At 33.8% G+C, this 13,530-nt stretch overlaps 1 protein-coding gene across 3 annotated transcripts in view; it reads right to left on the bottom strand.

Annotated features, from left to right (window-relative positions):
• LOC150088051 (uncharacterized) overlaps positions 1-12,392 on the bottom strand; it is a 657,615-nt gene extending 645,223 nt beyond the window's left edge. For all 3 annotated transcript variants that reach the window (XR_016546730.1, XM_090369315.1, XM_090369316.1), the window contains exon 1: positions 11,931-12,392. The gene's annotated coding sequence lies outside the window, so the exon portion shown is untranslated. The remainder of the gene's footprint in view (positions 1-11,930) is intronic.
• Positions 12,393-13,530: the final 1,138 nt, after the last annotated feature.

Genomic DNA, 13,530 nt, shown 5'->3' with positions numbered 1-13,530 from the left:
AAGCGATGCCCTTTAAGAATCTCAGAAGACAAGTACTGGTTAAAGATCCATTAAAGATTTGCATAATTTAGCGAGAGTTTGTCGTTGCTTGGCGAATGTGATTAAGACGAGTAAAGAATAAGAAGGGGAAGAGGGTGTTTTTAATTAGCCTTTGGGCTCGTCGAGAAAGGTTCCTTTTCACTTTCAGGAATTTAAATCGTACACTTGGCTGTTTATGCTAGACACGTGGGTATGCATTAATCTAATAAGGATGGGTTACGTTACTTCGGAAGTGTAAAGAGAAAAAAAATAGCAGCTTGCCGTTTAGATCATTTTACTTAGTATTGGTTTTCAGCACCTTTCGAATTAATATTTTTTTTACCCTGCCAAGTTTTTTCCCGATTCCCGGTGTTTTAATATTAATGCGGTTTATTTTAAGAGATGTGGCAAAGATTAAAAATCACAAGTTAAAACGAATAGTACGCTATGTACGTTAAAAGTAATATTCATAGGTTTCTGAAATTATATAAGTATATCATAAATAATATATGTATATATTTTTTAATTTTTATTATTATTTTTTTAAATTTAAAGTCATATATTGCGATTTCCCTGTTCATTTAGATCTTCTTTACTCTTAAATGTCGGCTGATTGAGCCATTAACTAAATTAATTTTAACAAAGTCATTAAGGAAGCATTACACACTAAACGATATTAATTTATTTTAAAAGATAAACAGCGTAACTGAACGTGTCAATAACCCAGTGTTATGCCGAATATTTTAAGTAGCCATTATAGAGAATAATATATTCAAATTAATGCTATTTCAGAATCATTTATCAGCACATTTAAGGCATTATGTTCGCAAATAAATACCCTTCACATTTATACGTTTACTTTTCTAAGATTTAAACATTAATTAATCTGATCCAAGCAGTAGTATTTCGTGGAAACGGTAGCATATGGAAATAGCTATTATTGCAGAAAATTGCTTACAACTTATCATTACGTTCAACATTCTAAACACAACTGTAATTATATCAAAATGTTTATCATTCCTTTTATAGAAAATTAACGATTTCATTTGAGAAGTAAAATAATTCATGGTAGCTTCCTGTACAATAGCAAATAGAGAAATTAATAAACTTTTACAAACTATTAAAATAATTTATTAGATTTAAGTGGTTTCTTGCACTGCGTGGCCTTATGTTTCCGAGTCTTATAACCTTGCTATGATCATACGCGCTGATTTGTAAAATGTATTCTGACATTGCCATAAACTGCTTTTCATTTTATCTCAGGCTGATCAACTTCAGGGTGTATACTTAACCATAATATTTGTTTTCTGAAACCATTGCTTAATATTTGTCTGCTGAAATTCTGCCGATGACCCTGAATCAGTTTGACTACCTGTACGAAGTGGCAATGAACTTCTAAAATTTTTATGCAGATGCAAGACAAAATGCTTCACAAATCATCATTAACGTCTCCCTGACAGTGGGGAATTAGACAGACTGTCTCCTTAGTGCATAATTATCATAAAACTGCTACAAATCAGGAGCGTAATGGTCATTTCACCCTTCTTAATATCAGAGTTCCAAACACAGGTCAAGTTCAAGATCAATAAAAGTAACAGATTAGATGGAAATGGAAACAATGACCCTTATGAAGGGATAAAATGTTCCATTGCTACTGTAAAAGGCCTCTTCACGTAAAGTTCCTTGTCTGGGGGATTTGAAAAATTGCTATGAATCTCCCGAAGGTAGCCAACACTAAACACACCCCATGTGTTATTTATCATATAACACACACACACCTCTTTTTTGAAGGATAATTTAAGTAAAAATAACTTCGTTTCTATCATTATAAAAGATGCTAACCAAACGAACTATTTGTGAAAGTGTTATATCATACAAAACGATTGTACCACACTATGTGGAATCACTGGTCAAGGTCTTCCATTTGTTTTTCATTTGGAGAGATCTGGTTTCAAATTCCGCCAGAAAATGGAAAAATTGTTAAAGAGCTCTTCAGTTGGGGCTATATTGAGCCGATATTAGTTTGAGGGAGCATGGATTTCGTTTCGGGTTTCAGCCGCGCAACACGTAAATCAACCGTGAATACATAGTCGTACAGATTTAATATACAATAAAAAAAAGTTGCACCTGGCACCGTATTGATCGCTGCCCTACGAAAAGAGTAATTGATGTTCCAGGGAATTCCACTACCAATCAAGAGTAGCATATTGGACAGCTGTTTGGTAACACAACTGTGAAAGACGAACGAAATGCAAAGTACTGTTGGATTTTTATGGGAGAGTAGGATAAAAGTCTCTTGTAAATTCATAGACATTTGCGCCGAAAACACTTTAGACCCAGGTCCAACAATAAACTCAGCACAGTATTGCGCATAAACTACGAAAAGTTAAGGAAACGTTTTTAGAAAAAAAATGTAAAGACATCATAAATAGGGTCCGTTTTCACGCATGCGGAATTGTAGTCTTTCTTTTATGCAAAAAGAGGCATTGGAACTATTGTGAGGAACAGTATATTTTGTGTACAGATCCTGAGGAGCAGGACAAATGCAAATCAACATTTTAAAACGTTTACAGTTTCAGATCTTAAACTCCAGAGGCTCAACTGGTGAAATCGAGAGATAAACGCCCTGGCTAAGAACATTTTCCTAATGTTCTAAAAGCGAGTTCAAATACCGATTGGGAAATGCAATCACTATTAGTCTTTATGTTCTTTATTAACTGCTTGCTGTACAATGTGTAAACAAGAAAACGAAGGAAAATATTTCTCCGTGGTTTTATTTTTCGACAGAGCCGTGATTTATCTAAGTAATCAATTTTAATTCTTTCATTATAACGAAAGAATATCATAATTTATATCAAAAATTATCGCCAGCTATGTTTACCACGCTTAAAACCAAGAGATAAAAAAAGTAATCCGTGTAAGGTATTACGAAACATGAAAGGAGGTCGGGTTAGTGAGGCTTCCATTTCAAATTTATTATTTCCACAACAGAGGAATGCATTTTAATTAATTCTCATCGGAAAGATGAATTACAGAGGTGCATACTCTGCTTACCTAGCGTTACGAAGAATGCACTAAAATAATGGAAATCCTTATTAAATATGTTACAATATACGTGCACGTTTCTCTGATAAATATTGCTGATATTCTTTAAAATAAAATTTGAATAGAATAGGAAATGATGCAGAAAGTTAAGGTTCAACTTACCGTTAATTAACCCCTGTGAAAACACACTAATAACCTATGCGATTTATATGTATGAGAATCAGGAATAGCTTAATTACTTAGTTTATAATGAATTAGTAAACTTATCTAATGTTGAGTGAAAGGTAACCGCGGTCCAGTATATCATAAAAGGATATGTTTGTATTTTTGTGTTGGCAGGTAGTGAAATTGGCTTCGAAACACGGCAACAGAAGCAGTGATTGGTTACTTAATATCTATAGATGGTTTCTCTTTTAATTTTCTGTAAGAGTAAGAAAGATTTGGCATTCGACCATTTATAAAGATCTCAAAAGGCATAATGAATTACTCAAAGTTATTTTGTTTACTGTTCCGTGAAGAATATTTGGAAACACTGAAGGCTTTACATGCACTTTGTTTGTCGGTTATCTGTGTAGCGAATCCTAGTTTTGATGGGAGAGGGGAAAGACAGTTTTTATTTACTTACATTAAGATAATTTCAGCAATATCACACATGCCTTTAATAAGAAATGGAAAAGACACTAGAGGTGCATAGTACATGCACCTCTCGTTAGCTAGCTATAGTACAAGCGTTCGACCGTGGTTCGAGCTCACCTAACTGCTAAATACGGTAATATTCTTATATTATATATACAAACTGTCCGCGCGAGTAGCAGAGTGGTCATAATCACTGTATCCTCCCCACATCAGGTGGAAAAGGCAGGGGTTCGAATCCTGTCAATGACGCGAGGAATTTTTATGGGCTTTTTTCACTCCTTTGCTGAGTTAGTCGGCATTTGGCATGAAAAGCAAGGTTCCCCCACCCCCGGAACTGGGTTTTTATAACAAAGCAGGCAAATTGACCCGATGCTTGGTTTGTTGGAAAAATGGCTCATATATCTATTGCAATTTATGGACATTTTACACATGGGCAGATACACTTGGGTGACTCTAATATGACAATAGACAGTCATTATAGTGTTTTAAGCACACCAGGGACTATATTATCTGTAAATTGTGTGTATGTTCTCTGGTAGATTTGCCTGCATGCTCGAAAACCTAAGTTTCCCACAGGAAAAACCGTGCTACCCTTCTCCTGAGACCAACTAACTTGGCGAAGTTGTGAGAAAGGTTCATAAAAATTTCTCACGTCAATGATGGGATTCGAACTTAGGTCTTTTCCACCCGTGTGGGGAGGACAGGGATTCTATCAACTACTCAGTATATCACGAATTCCCGGAAAAAAACACATTTTATCTGTTCATACTCCCTCTAATACATTTTTCAATCTTTACCTTTAAATTTATTGAAATTGTCCACTTCCACAGCACCAAGCGACAGTTTGTTCTAATAATCAACCATAATTTTTTAAGTTTAAATTTACGTTCCCTTATTTGCATCGTCAGAGACGGTAAGCAAGCCAATAGCTTTTAGTTTATTCAATCCATTTAAAAGCTTAAAAATTTCAATCTGGTCTCCTCGCAAGTTTCTAGTTTTCAAATGCTGCAATATGCAGAATTGAAATCTTTCTTGGTTGGGTGTTCTTTTGTTCTCACTAACTTCGTTGCTCTTCTGTGTACCCATTCCAACAGTTCCACATCCTTCCTAAATGAGACTTCGAGATCTTTATGTCACAATAAAGATGTGGACTAACGATTGCCTTATACAGCAGCATAATAAACCTTCTTGTCCCTGCTCACAGAACCTCACGCGCAGGTTCTGCATATCACTGACAGAATGCCTTGAGCTATTCTAGCACACTGTCTGCGCTGTTCAGATCACTTCATATCAAGCTATACAATTAGCCCTATGGGTTTTTCCTTCTGAATTACACTGAGTGTCGTCGTACCACCCGACTAGTATGTTATTCTAGGATTAGTGCTACACGTATTCAGTACCTTGCATTTATCAATGCTAAAACCTCGTTTGCCACTTCTCAGCCCATCTCTTGCAGTAGCATATAGTGATTGTCATTAATTACCCTGACAACCTTTGTATTATCTGTAAAATTGGACTTTATCTTCATATGACTTCATTAACATCGTTAATAAATATTAAAAGTTTTAACGGACTCAGCAGTGAGCCCTTCGTGGACTAACCTTATCAATGCAGCCCCTCACATTGCATTAATAAGGTTGGTTAGTTCACCAAAAGCAGTGCCCATTAATAACCACTCTATTTTCAACCATCCCTTTAACCATAGTAGTAACTTACCCCTAATGCCATACAGCTCCAATTTATACACCAGTCTTTCATGCGGCACAGCAACAGAAGCTGTATTGAAATGGAAGTATATGATGTCAGTATTATTTTTTGCATCCCATTCCTTTATTATTCTGTCAGAGCAGCTGATAATATCGGCCACACAAATTCTTCTCTTAACAAGTCCTTGCTGTGATTGTCATATAATTGAATTCATGCATAATTCTGTGACTACTGACTTCATTATTTTCCTTGAAACAGAAGTCAAGCTTATAGGTATATAATTATCCATTCTGCCCTTTGATCGCCCTCCATTTGTGAACAGGGAAGCGATTTGTACATCTCCATCTGGGGAACCTCCCCGGAATCCAATGAATCTCTTATAATTATGGACAAAGGTTTGCCTATCCCTTTGCTGCTGCTTTTAATATAATTTGGTAGATTCCATTAATCCACGTGTTTCTTCATTTTTATCTTCAAATTTTATCTTTTCTCTTCCACTATTTTCTTAGTTATCACACAATAATTTCGCTTCCAGTTATAATTTGGTATACTTTTAGTATCACCATCCTTAAAAATTATTCACCAGTGAATGTAGATGCAAAATATTTATTCATTCGTCAGCAACTTGAAACGGAGCATCAATAGTTAATGCATTCGTATCTAGCGGTCAATGTGATTCATCCCATACCTTTTAGTGTTCAATAATTCTTCGATATTTTTTGCTTGGATTCCTAGTCAGAAACTTTTCATAATCTGTCTGAGCCTGCCTAATCCTTAGTGACTTTATTGCCGACTGCTTTTTATTTACTGTAGATTTCGTGTCCCCTGATAATTTATAAAAATCCCGTGGGTTTTTATCTCTGCCACTACTCTCATCTGATCATCTGACCTCCATTTAGGTCTGAACCTTGAACAGTATCTCTTAGGCGTTATAAAAACCTTCGTATCCTCTATAATTACTTCCCTGAATGCTTTCCATTTAGAATTTGAAGTTGGTACCATAATCAGCAAGTTCCACTGAAAAGAATTTAAAAATTTACAAGCTGTTTAACAATTTGATCTCCCATTATAAGACTTTATGATTTACTGATCCATCCTCTTGTACCGTACAGTTGTTTATTATACGCTGTACAATCATTTGGCTGACAGCTCACTCTCATTTTGGTTTTTTGTTATTATGTAACAACAGACTGATTCAAAGTTACAATGGATTGCCTCGTCATTTGAGTGCGCTGCTTTAGATTCTATGTGCTTATTAACTGAGACAATTCCTCAACCGCCTATATATTTGTACACGTTGTATTTACCATATTAAAATTCTGCCTCACCGGTGTTTGAGTGACATTGGTATCCCTTCAATATTACAATATTTGCATATCATTATGCACTCGGTTCCAGTAAAGTGAGGGTTAACGGGCAAGATATCGAAGAAGTTGATGAATTTGATTACTTTGGGTCAAGAATAAATAAAAATAGTGACTGCTCAAACGATGCAAAGAGACGACAGGCAATTGCTAAAACATTGGTCACTGATCTGACAAAATTTTGGAGAGATCGAGATCTGCCCCTAAAGACGAAACTTAGAATCATTAATTCGTTAATTTTTCCAGTTGCCGCTTATGGATCTGAAGGATGGAATCTGAAAAGAGTTGACAGGAAGAAAATTGAAGCATTTGAAATGTGGTGTTAGAGAAGAATATTGCGTATTTCTTACCTTGATCGAAAAACAGATGAGTAGGTATTGAATAAAATACTCTTCATCATAGCATCAACAAAAGAAAACTCAAGTTTTTTGGACATATAGTAAGAAGGGAAAACTTGCTGTTGAAGAATATAATGGAAGGAAAAATCGAGGGGAAGAGGTACAGAAGTGCATCATTCCATCTGCAACTAAATGGAATGATGGGATTAGTGAATTTCTGGGCATGACACTTTGCGATGCCGCTCGTAGAGCACGTGATCGATGCAGTTGGAGGAATTTGTTGGTGGGCACAACAGCTCCTCAGGGAGCTATGTGACTGGAAGAAGAAGAATGTCCTCGTGGGTAGCACAGTTAGTAGGATCGCTATTAACTCCACACCGGGTGGAAAAGACCTGAGTTCGAATTCCGTCGATGATGGGTGGAATTTTCACAACGTGGCTGAGTTAGTCGGTCTCAAACGAGGGTAGCATGGTCTTTTCTCCCGGAAACTGAGGTGTTTTGTCCAGCAAACATAAAATCGACCTCAGAACATGCGCAATATACAGACAATATGCACAGAACAATATGGCCTTAGTCGCTAATGGTGCTAAATGACTATTACAATAACAGTATATCATTAATCTACAATATCTATCTACAATATTGGCATTGTCTAACTTTGTGCCACTCATGCACAATATACTGGATCCCTTATAGCCTTATATTCTTTGACGAACCGCAGACATACACAAACGCCACGTCACCTCAGTTACCAATTGAGTTCTTCAAAAGCAGTGATAAATCTACAGGCTCTGACATCGGGTATTATTGGAGTATAATGTCACATCAGTCTTGTACCAACCAACTTTAAATTTATATTTCATGATAATTCTAATTTTAATTCATTTTATCTTAAATTTTAAAAGCCATTCTTTGGATATAATTTAATCCAATGAGTTTATTAAAAATTAAGACACCAAATAAAGTTAAAAATTCCATATCGTGTGTGTTATTATTTCTCGATCCACCTGTACACTTAATAGATAATTATAAATTTATGTGTGCTGCGCAGTAGAGATTTATGGTTATTAATTTAAGATCAACGTACTTTAAAAAAAATCGCGTACTAGTTTAAAAAGAATATTTACAATTTTAAAAGATATTTTGAAAGTCTGAACGTTATCGAATAGATTCGCCTATATATTTTAAAAATAACAGATTAAAGATGCATGATACAGGTTATTCCGTCATTTTGATTTCACAGGTATCATTAAACCAGAACATTTTCTAACTATTTCTTAGTTATATTTTCAGAAGATAAAGCTATTTGAAAATCCAAGTTGTTATCTCGGATAAATAAGATTTTGTTTTTCTTGAAAGAAAGTTATAACTTCGTGGGAAGCTAGATTTATTATGCATTTCGGACTTCAAGACGAACATCTTTCTTTAAAGTTTAGAAGTGAGTCTTCACGTGAATAAACAAAGAAATACGAGAATTTTTCGTTGGAGATATTTCTTGGTGACATATATAGAACTGCGCGCTCACACACACATGAAAATTTTATGTAAAAAAAAAAAAAAACCTGCTCATATTTGACAAGAGAAAGCGTATTTCACAGCGTTATAGATATATAGGTAAAATCTACCGGCTAAACCAAACTCGTAAATCGAATGTCCTGTCATTTTTTGTATACTTTACAATATCTGCTCATCGCCAGGGAAATTTAAAGTACAGTTGTATCATTTTATAAGCCAAAGACGAGGCAAGGAATATGATCCAATTGAGCTATATTTCATTTGAAAAGACTTAAATATAAAGAAGATATATTGCTTTTTAAAGACGCGAATTCCTTATACCAAAACTTGAAATTTAGTTTTTATTAGTAATATAAGTAATAAAGTATTCAGTTAGTTAAAAAAAAAAAAAACCTTTTGTTTACTTTTAGTCAAGGATATTAAGATTGGTCAAGTTATTCTTATAGCTGAAGTATTTTAGGCTTAACTAATTTGCAATTGTAGTAAAAATAAATAAGCTGGTTTATTCACATTTAAAACATAAAATCCCTTTTGGGCAGTCTAAAGTATTCAGCATTAATTTCAACTCGTACTACTTGGTAATTTTATTAATTGGCAAGCAGCATATCGATTCTATGCTGTGGTTATTGAGCGTCTACATATCGGGTACGATAGGACCAAAATATATTATGTACATCGACTGACTCACCACAACTTTAGATGTCCTTGCACCAAAACAGAAAAACCCAACCCGCTATTTTTAGGCAAAGTATTTGATTGATTTATTGAAGAATTTTCTGTGAATTAAAGGGGACACTTGATAACACGTTTAATGATGAAAATTGTGTTTATTATTTTCTCTATCTTTGGTGGTAAATCCGTTTCACTTCGGACATAAAATTATTAAATATTCTTATGTAAGTGGTGATGTCACAATTTCCAATAGCATTGGACAGAGAGAACTAGCTACTTACCTGCAATACTGTAAACATAGAGGAATGCTATGTGACACAAATATTTCTTCCAGTAATATAATTTAGATGTAGGGACCAGTTATAATAGATTATATTCGTATAGTGGTCAGTTTTCATTTCAATCTTTTCTTCAGGCTATATGATGCTCTTTTTTTCTATTTAAGAACTCTGTTTGTGAAGAAGAGATAAATTTTGTTTTTAGTTTCAGCAATAGGAACATTTAGGAATGTTTTCTAAATGCTGATACTATACATTAGAAAACAAGAACAGTCTGCAACAGGATATCATCATTAAATGCATTGCTTATATTTTCAAAAAGAGTTATGATAATATGCTATTTTAAGAAAAAGCTTATTATCATATACTTTTTCTTAAAATTTGTAAGCATGTAATATTTCATTAAGTTAATTGCAGAAAAAAACCGAGTGATAATAGCAGTCGCGCGTTTGAATGCAGTAATTAATAGCAATTAAGGAATATAGAATAGGTTTATTCTATATTCCTTAATTTCATAGTTAAATAGAATAAACCTATTTTATAGTATAGAATAGGTTTATTCCTTTATTAACATGAGTCTTACATAACTGTATTTAAGATGGAATGTTTAATAAATCAAGATTGGCCTTAATTCAGGCTGAGGATGGGCAATTACATTCTACATTTCATACAGTAGTTTTACATAAATATCATCGTTTTAAACATACTGGAACCACGTTATAGACATTTAGCTTTTTATCGAACAGTATTTTATATATAATAAATATAAAAGTGTATTTAAAATGATATTGCAATTAATTTTGTTTGTTTTTGGTTTGTTGCACGTTCATAGGAGAAACCACACTAAAAATGTGACTCAAACAGGTGTCAGTTGGTACTACAAGTAGCGCCATCTGTTAAAGTTGACCGAAACTACTAAAGCAGATTACCGCAAATAGCCTTGTTTTTGTTTTGAGACATTATGAACATATCCGTAGTTTATATATCTGTATTAAACAGAGTAAATCAGATGTCTTTGCAAGAAAGTTTCATCGGAATTACCTGTTTCGAATTATTGATCAATGTTACATTTTATAAAATCAGTTCTATGTACCAATACACAGACAAGGTAGAAAGGGAAATAGTGGAGTAGTATTACTGGCAGATGGTTTGAAAATTAGCATTAACTTTTGCATAAAAGCACTTTTTTATTATTATTTAGATTGACTATGAATAAAAAAACAAACTCTTCTCGAATGGCTGAAACTTACCTGATAAAATGAATAAATGCAAACAGGTTATTGTTATCTCCAAGTGAATCTTGAGACATTATCTCACTTATAAATCACCTGAATTGAAACTCATCTCTTAGAAATTATACCCACTATGAATTTCGAATAACTGATTTTTCTCCATAACATCAACATACAAAATGGACACTAAACCATTCAATTTTAAATTGAAATGCGAAATTCATAAAGGGTCTGAGGCCATCAAAAACCATAACGATATATTTGCGAGATAATTACATTATATAATTCAATTTTTATAGGACGAGACAATAAATAACAAACATTTAACAGATTTTTTAATTTCTGTCTATTTCGACACACAGTTATCTGATATTCACACATCCATAAGCTAAATAGACCCTCAAAATTATAATGCATATAAAATATCAAATAACAATATATAGATACTTTTAAATGTAAAATATATCCATATGTAATTGCACTTTATAATGAAACCTTACAGTCTAGTAGAAACGAAGTATGTCCAGAAAAGCACAATTTAATAAGAACAAATACCATTATTATTAATAGTAGATATATTTAAGTTATATACAACATAATAAGTCGTAATAATAAATCAATTATTATAATAATATAATTATAATAAATTATAGTATATTTACAAAAATTACCATTGTAAATAATTTAAATTTTATTAATTTAAAATTTAAGAGAATGGAAATGGTTTAAGCACCAATCAATATTTGAGATAACTTAAGTTATAAAAAAAAAACGAAATTATTATGGTTATTCATGGATATTAAATAAACGTGAATTAATAATCACGTGTTTTTTTGGCGTATTGTACTACTGAACATTTAATTCCATCCCAGCGAGCTATTTGATATTACCAAACAGCCTATTATTTGTCTCTGTCTCTTTATTCCAAATATTTTCTTTTTATTGCTGTTCCAACGAATAGAAAATATTTGAGAGAAAGATACGCGTAAAATCCGAGTTTGAAACTGAATTGCATCTCTAGTAATCAAATACGAAACGATCTAAATGACTAGGACCAGCACTTAAGTTTTCGGTTCAGCACTCACTGGGACAAGCAGAAGTCGTTCACATAACGGGCAGACTTACCTTAGAGTTGTGGCTGTTCCCAAACTTTATCTCTGGAATCTCTTACACAGTGTTAACGATACTAAAACACGGGTGACATCCCTTTCAAGCCCGCGGATTACAAACAGGTGATTGTCTTCCGTAATGAAATTAAGTTTTCTTACAAGCCGTAACGCGAATCCTAGCTCACGACAGCATCACCAACAGCCGGGTAAAGTTGAGAAGATGAGGCTTCGATCAGCTCCCGATGCGGAAAGTGTTCATAGCCTTTCGTCTTGAACACCAATAAACTCCTAGTTAGTAGAAAAGGAAGAAGGCAGACAATATTCTCAACGGCGTTCACTTACTTAGCGGTTCTGGCTCGCCGAATTCCATCTGCTACACATCATCTGAGAAGCAATATGTAAACACTGTTGGCTAACCCTTCTCCACTGCCAGCAGCAACATCCTGGAGCGGAGACGGCTGTCATCCGACAGCGGCTTCGAGCAGCCGCACAACACATCACCTGATCGAGTGCTCCTCTAGTACGACGACCGAGAAAACTGCCGTTGCCGCTACAGGGGGGCGCTGTTGCACAAGGACGGGAGAAACCATCCCTATGTGTGTGTGTGCGCGAAAGGAGGAGTGCGTCTGTCTAGAAAAATGTATTAAATGTGACAAGCGGGCAAATAAAAAATATATATTCTATCGTGCAGTGGCTACTTAACAGCTTATAAGTATCTTCCGATTTCATACACGATTTTCCATTATTTTTTAAGCATTTGATTTAGTGCATAAGCTACTTATTTTATTTTATATATTTTTTTTTTGATGTGCGGTACTGATCGTGATTTTTCTTTTTTTATTATCGGATAGAAAAAGTCTTCCGGCCTTCGAATTTTGTAAGGGTAGTCTATAAAAAGTGGTACAAGGGGTCACTAATATTCGATAACGTCCACTTTGACTCTTATTACTTGTGGTGCATCTTCAGGCTTATATTGTTATTACCACTTACTTTTATTTGGAAAACGTAATTTCAGAGAAAGAAAAGGTGTATGAATAAGTTTTTATTTAATAAATTAAAAAACAAACTGAAATTTTTCATAATGTGTTTATAATATAAACAAATATAAGTAATAATTTGTTTATGAAGATTTTGATATAGTAAATGATTCTTTCCCGGTTTTTTTTCTTTCATTTAATTTAAATATTTTATTTCTAAAAAAAATCCGAGAATGTTTTACTTAAAGCAAGACGAAAGAGAATTTCGTATATACAGTATATCATAATAAAATGGGATACTTTTAAATAAAATCAAATTATTTAAATAGCAATACAATCTCTTGCAAGAACTTAAATTTGTACTTTTTTTTTATACTTATCAATATACGAGGGTATCAAAAAGTTCTTACCCTTACCTAGAAATAATAGCCCTAGAAAGGTGAAACTTCACAGGCACTTTAATCCTTTTCTATGTACTCTCCATATATAATAACACATTTCTCATATCTTTGGATCAGTTGTTTAATGCCTTGATCATAGGAGTCCGTACTTTTTGCCTGAAACAAGATTCCACTTCATTGATGACTTCCTGTGGAGGTGTGCTTCCATTGCTTTGACATGCCTTTGGTCTGCGTATCA

Source organism: Mastigoproctus giganteus, chromosome 3 (assembly GCF_048544385.1).
Source record: "Mastigoproctus giganteus isolate SK-2022 chromosome 3, ASM4854438v1, whole genome shotgun sequence".
Taxonomy (NCBI): Eukaryota; Metazoa; Arthropoda; class Arachnida; order Uropygi; family Thelyphonidae; genus Mastigoproctus; species Mastigoproctus giganteus.
This window is presented reverse-complemented; position numbering and strand designations above follow the sequence as displayed.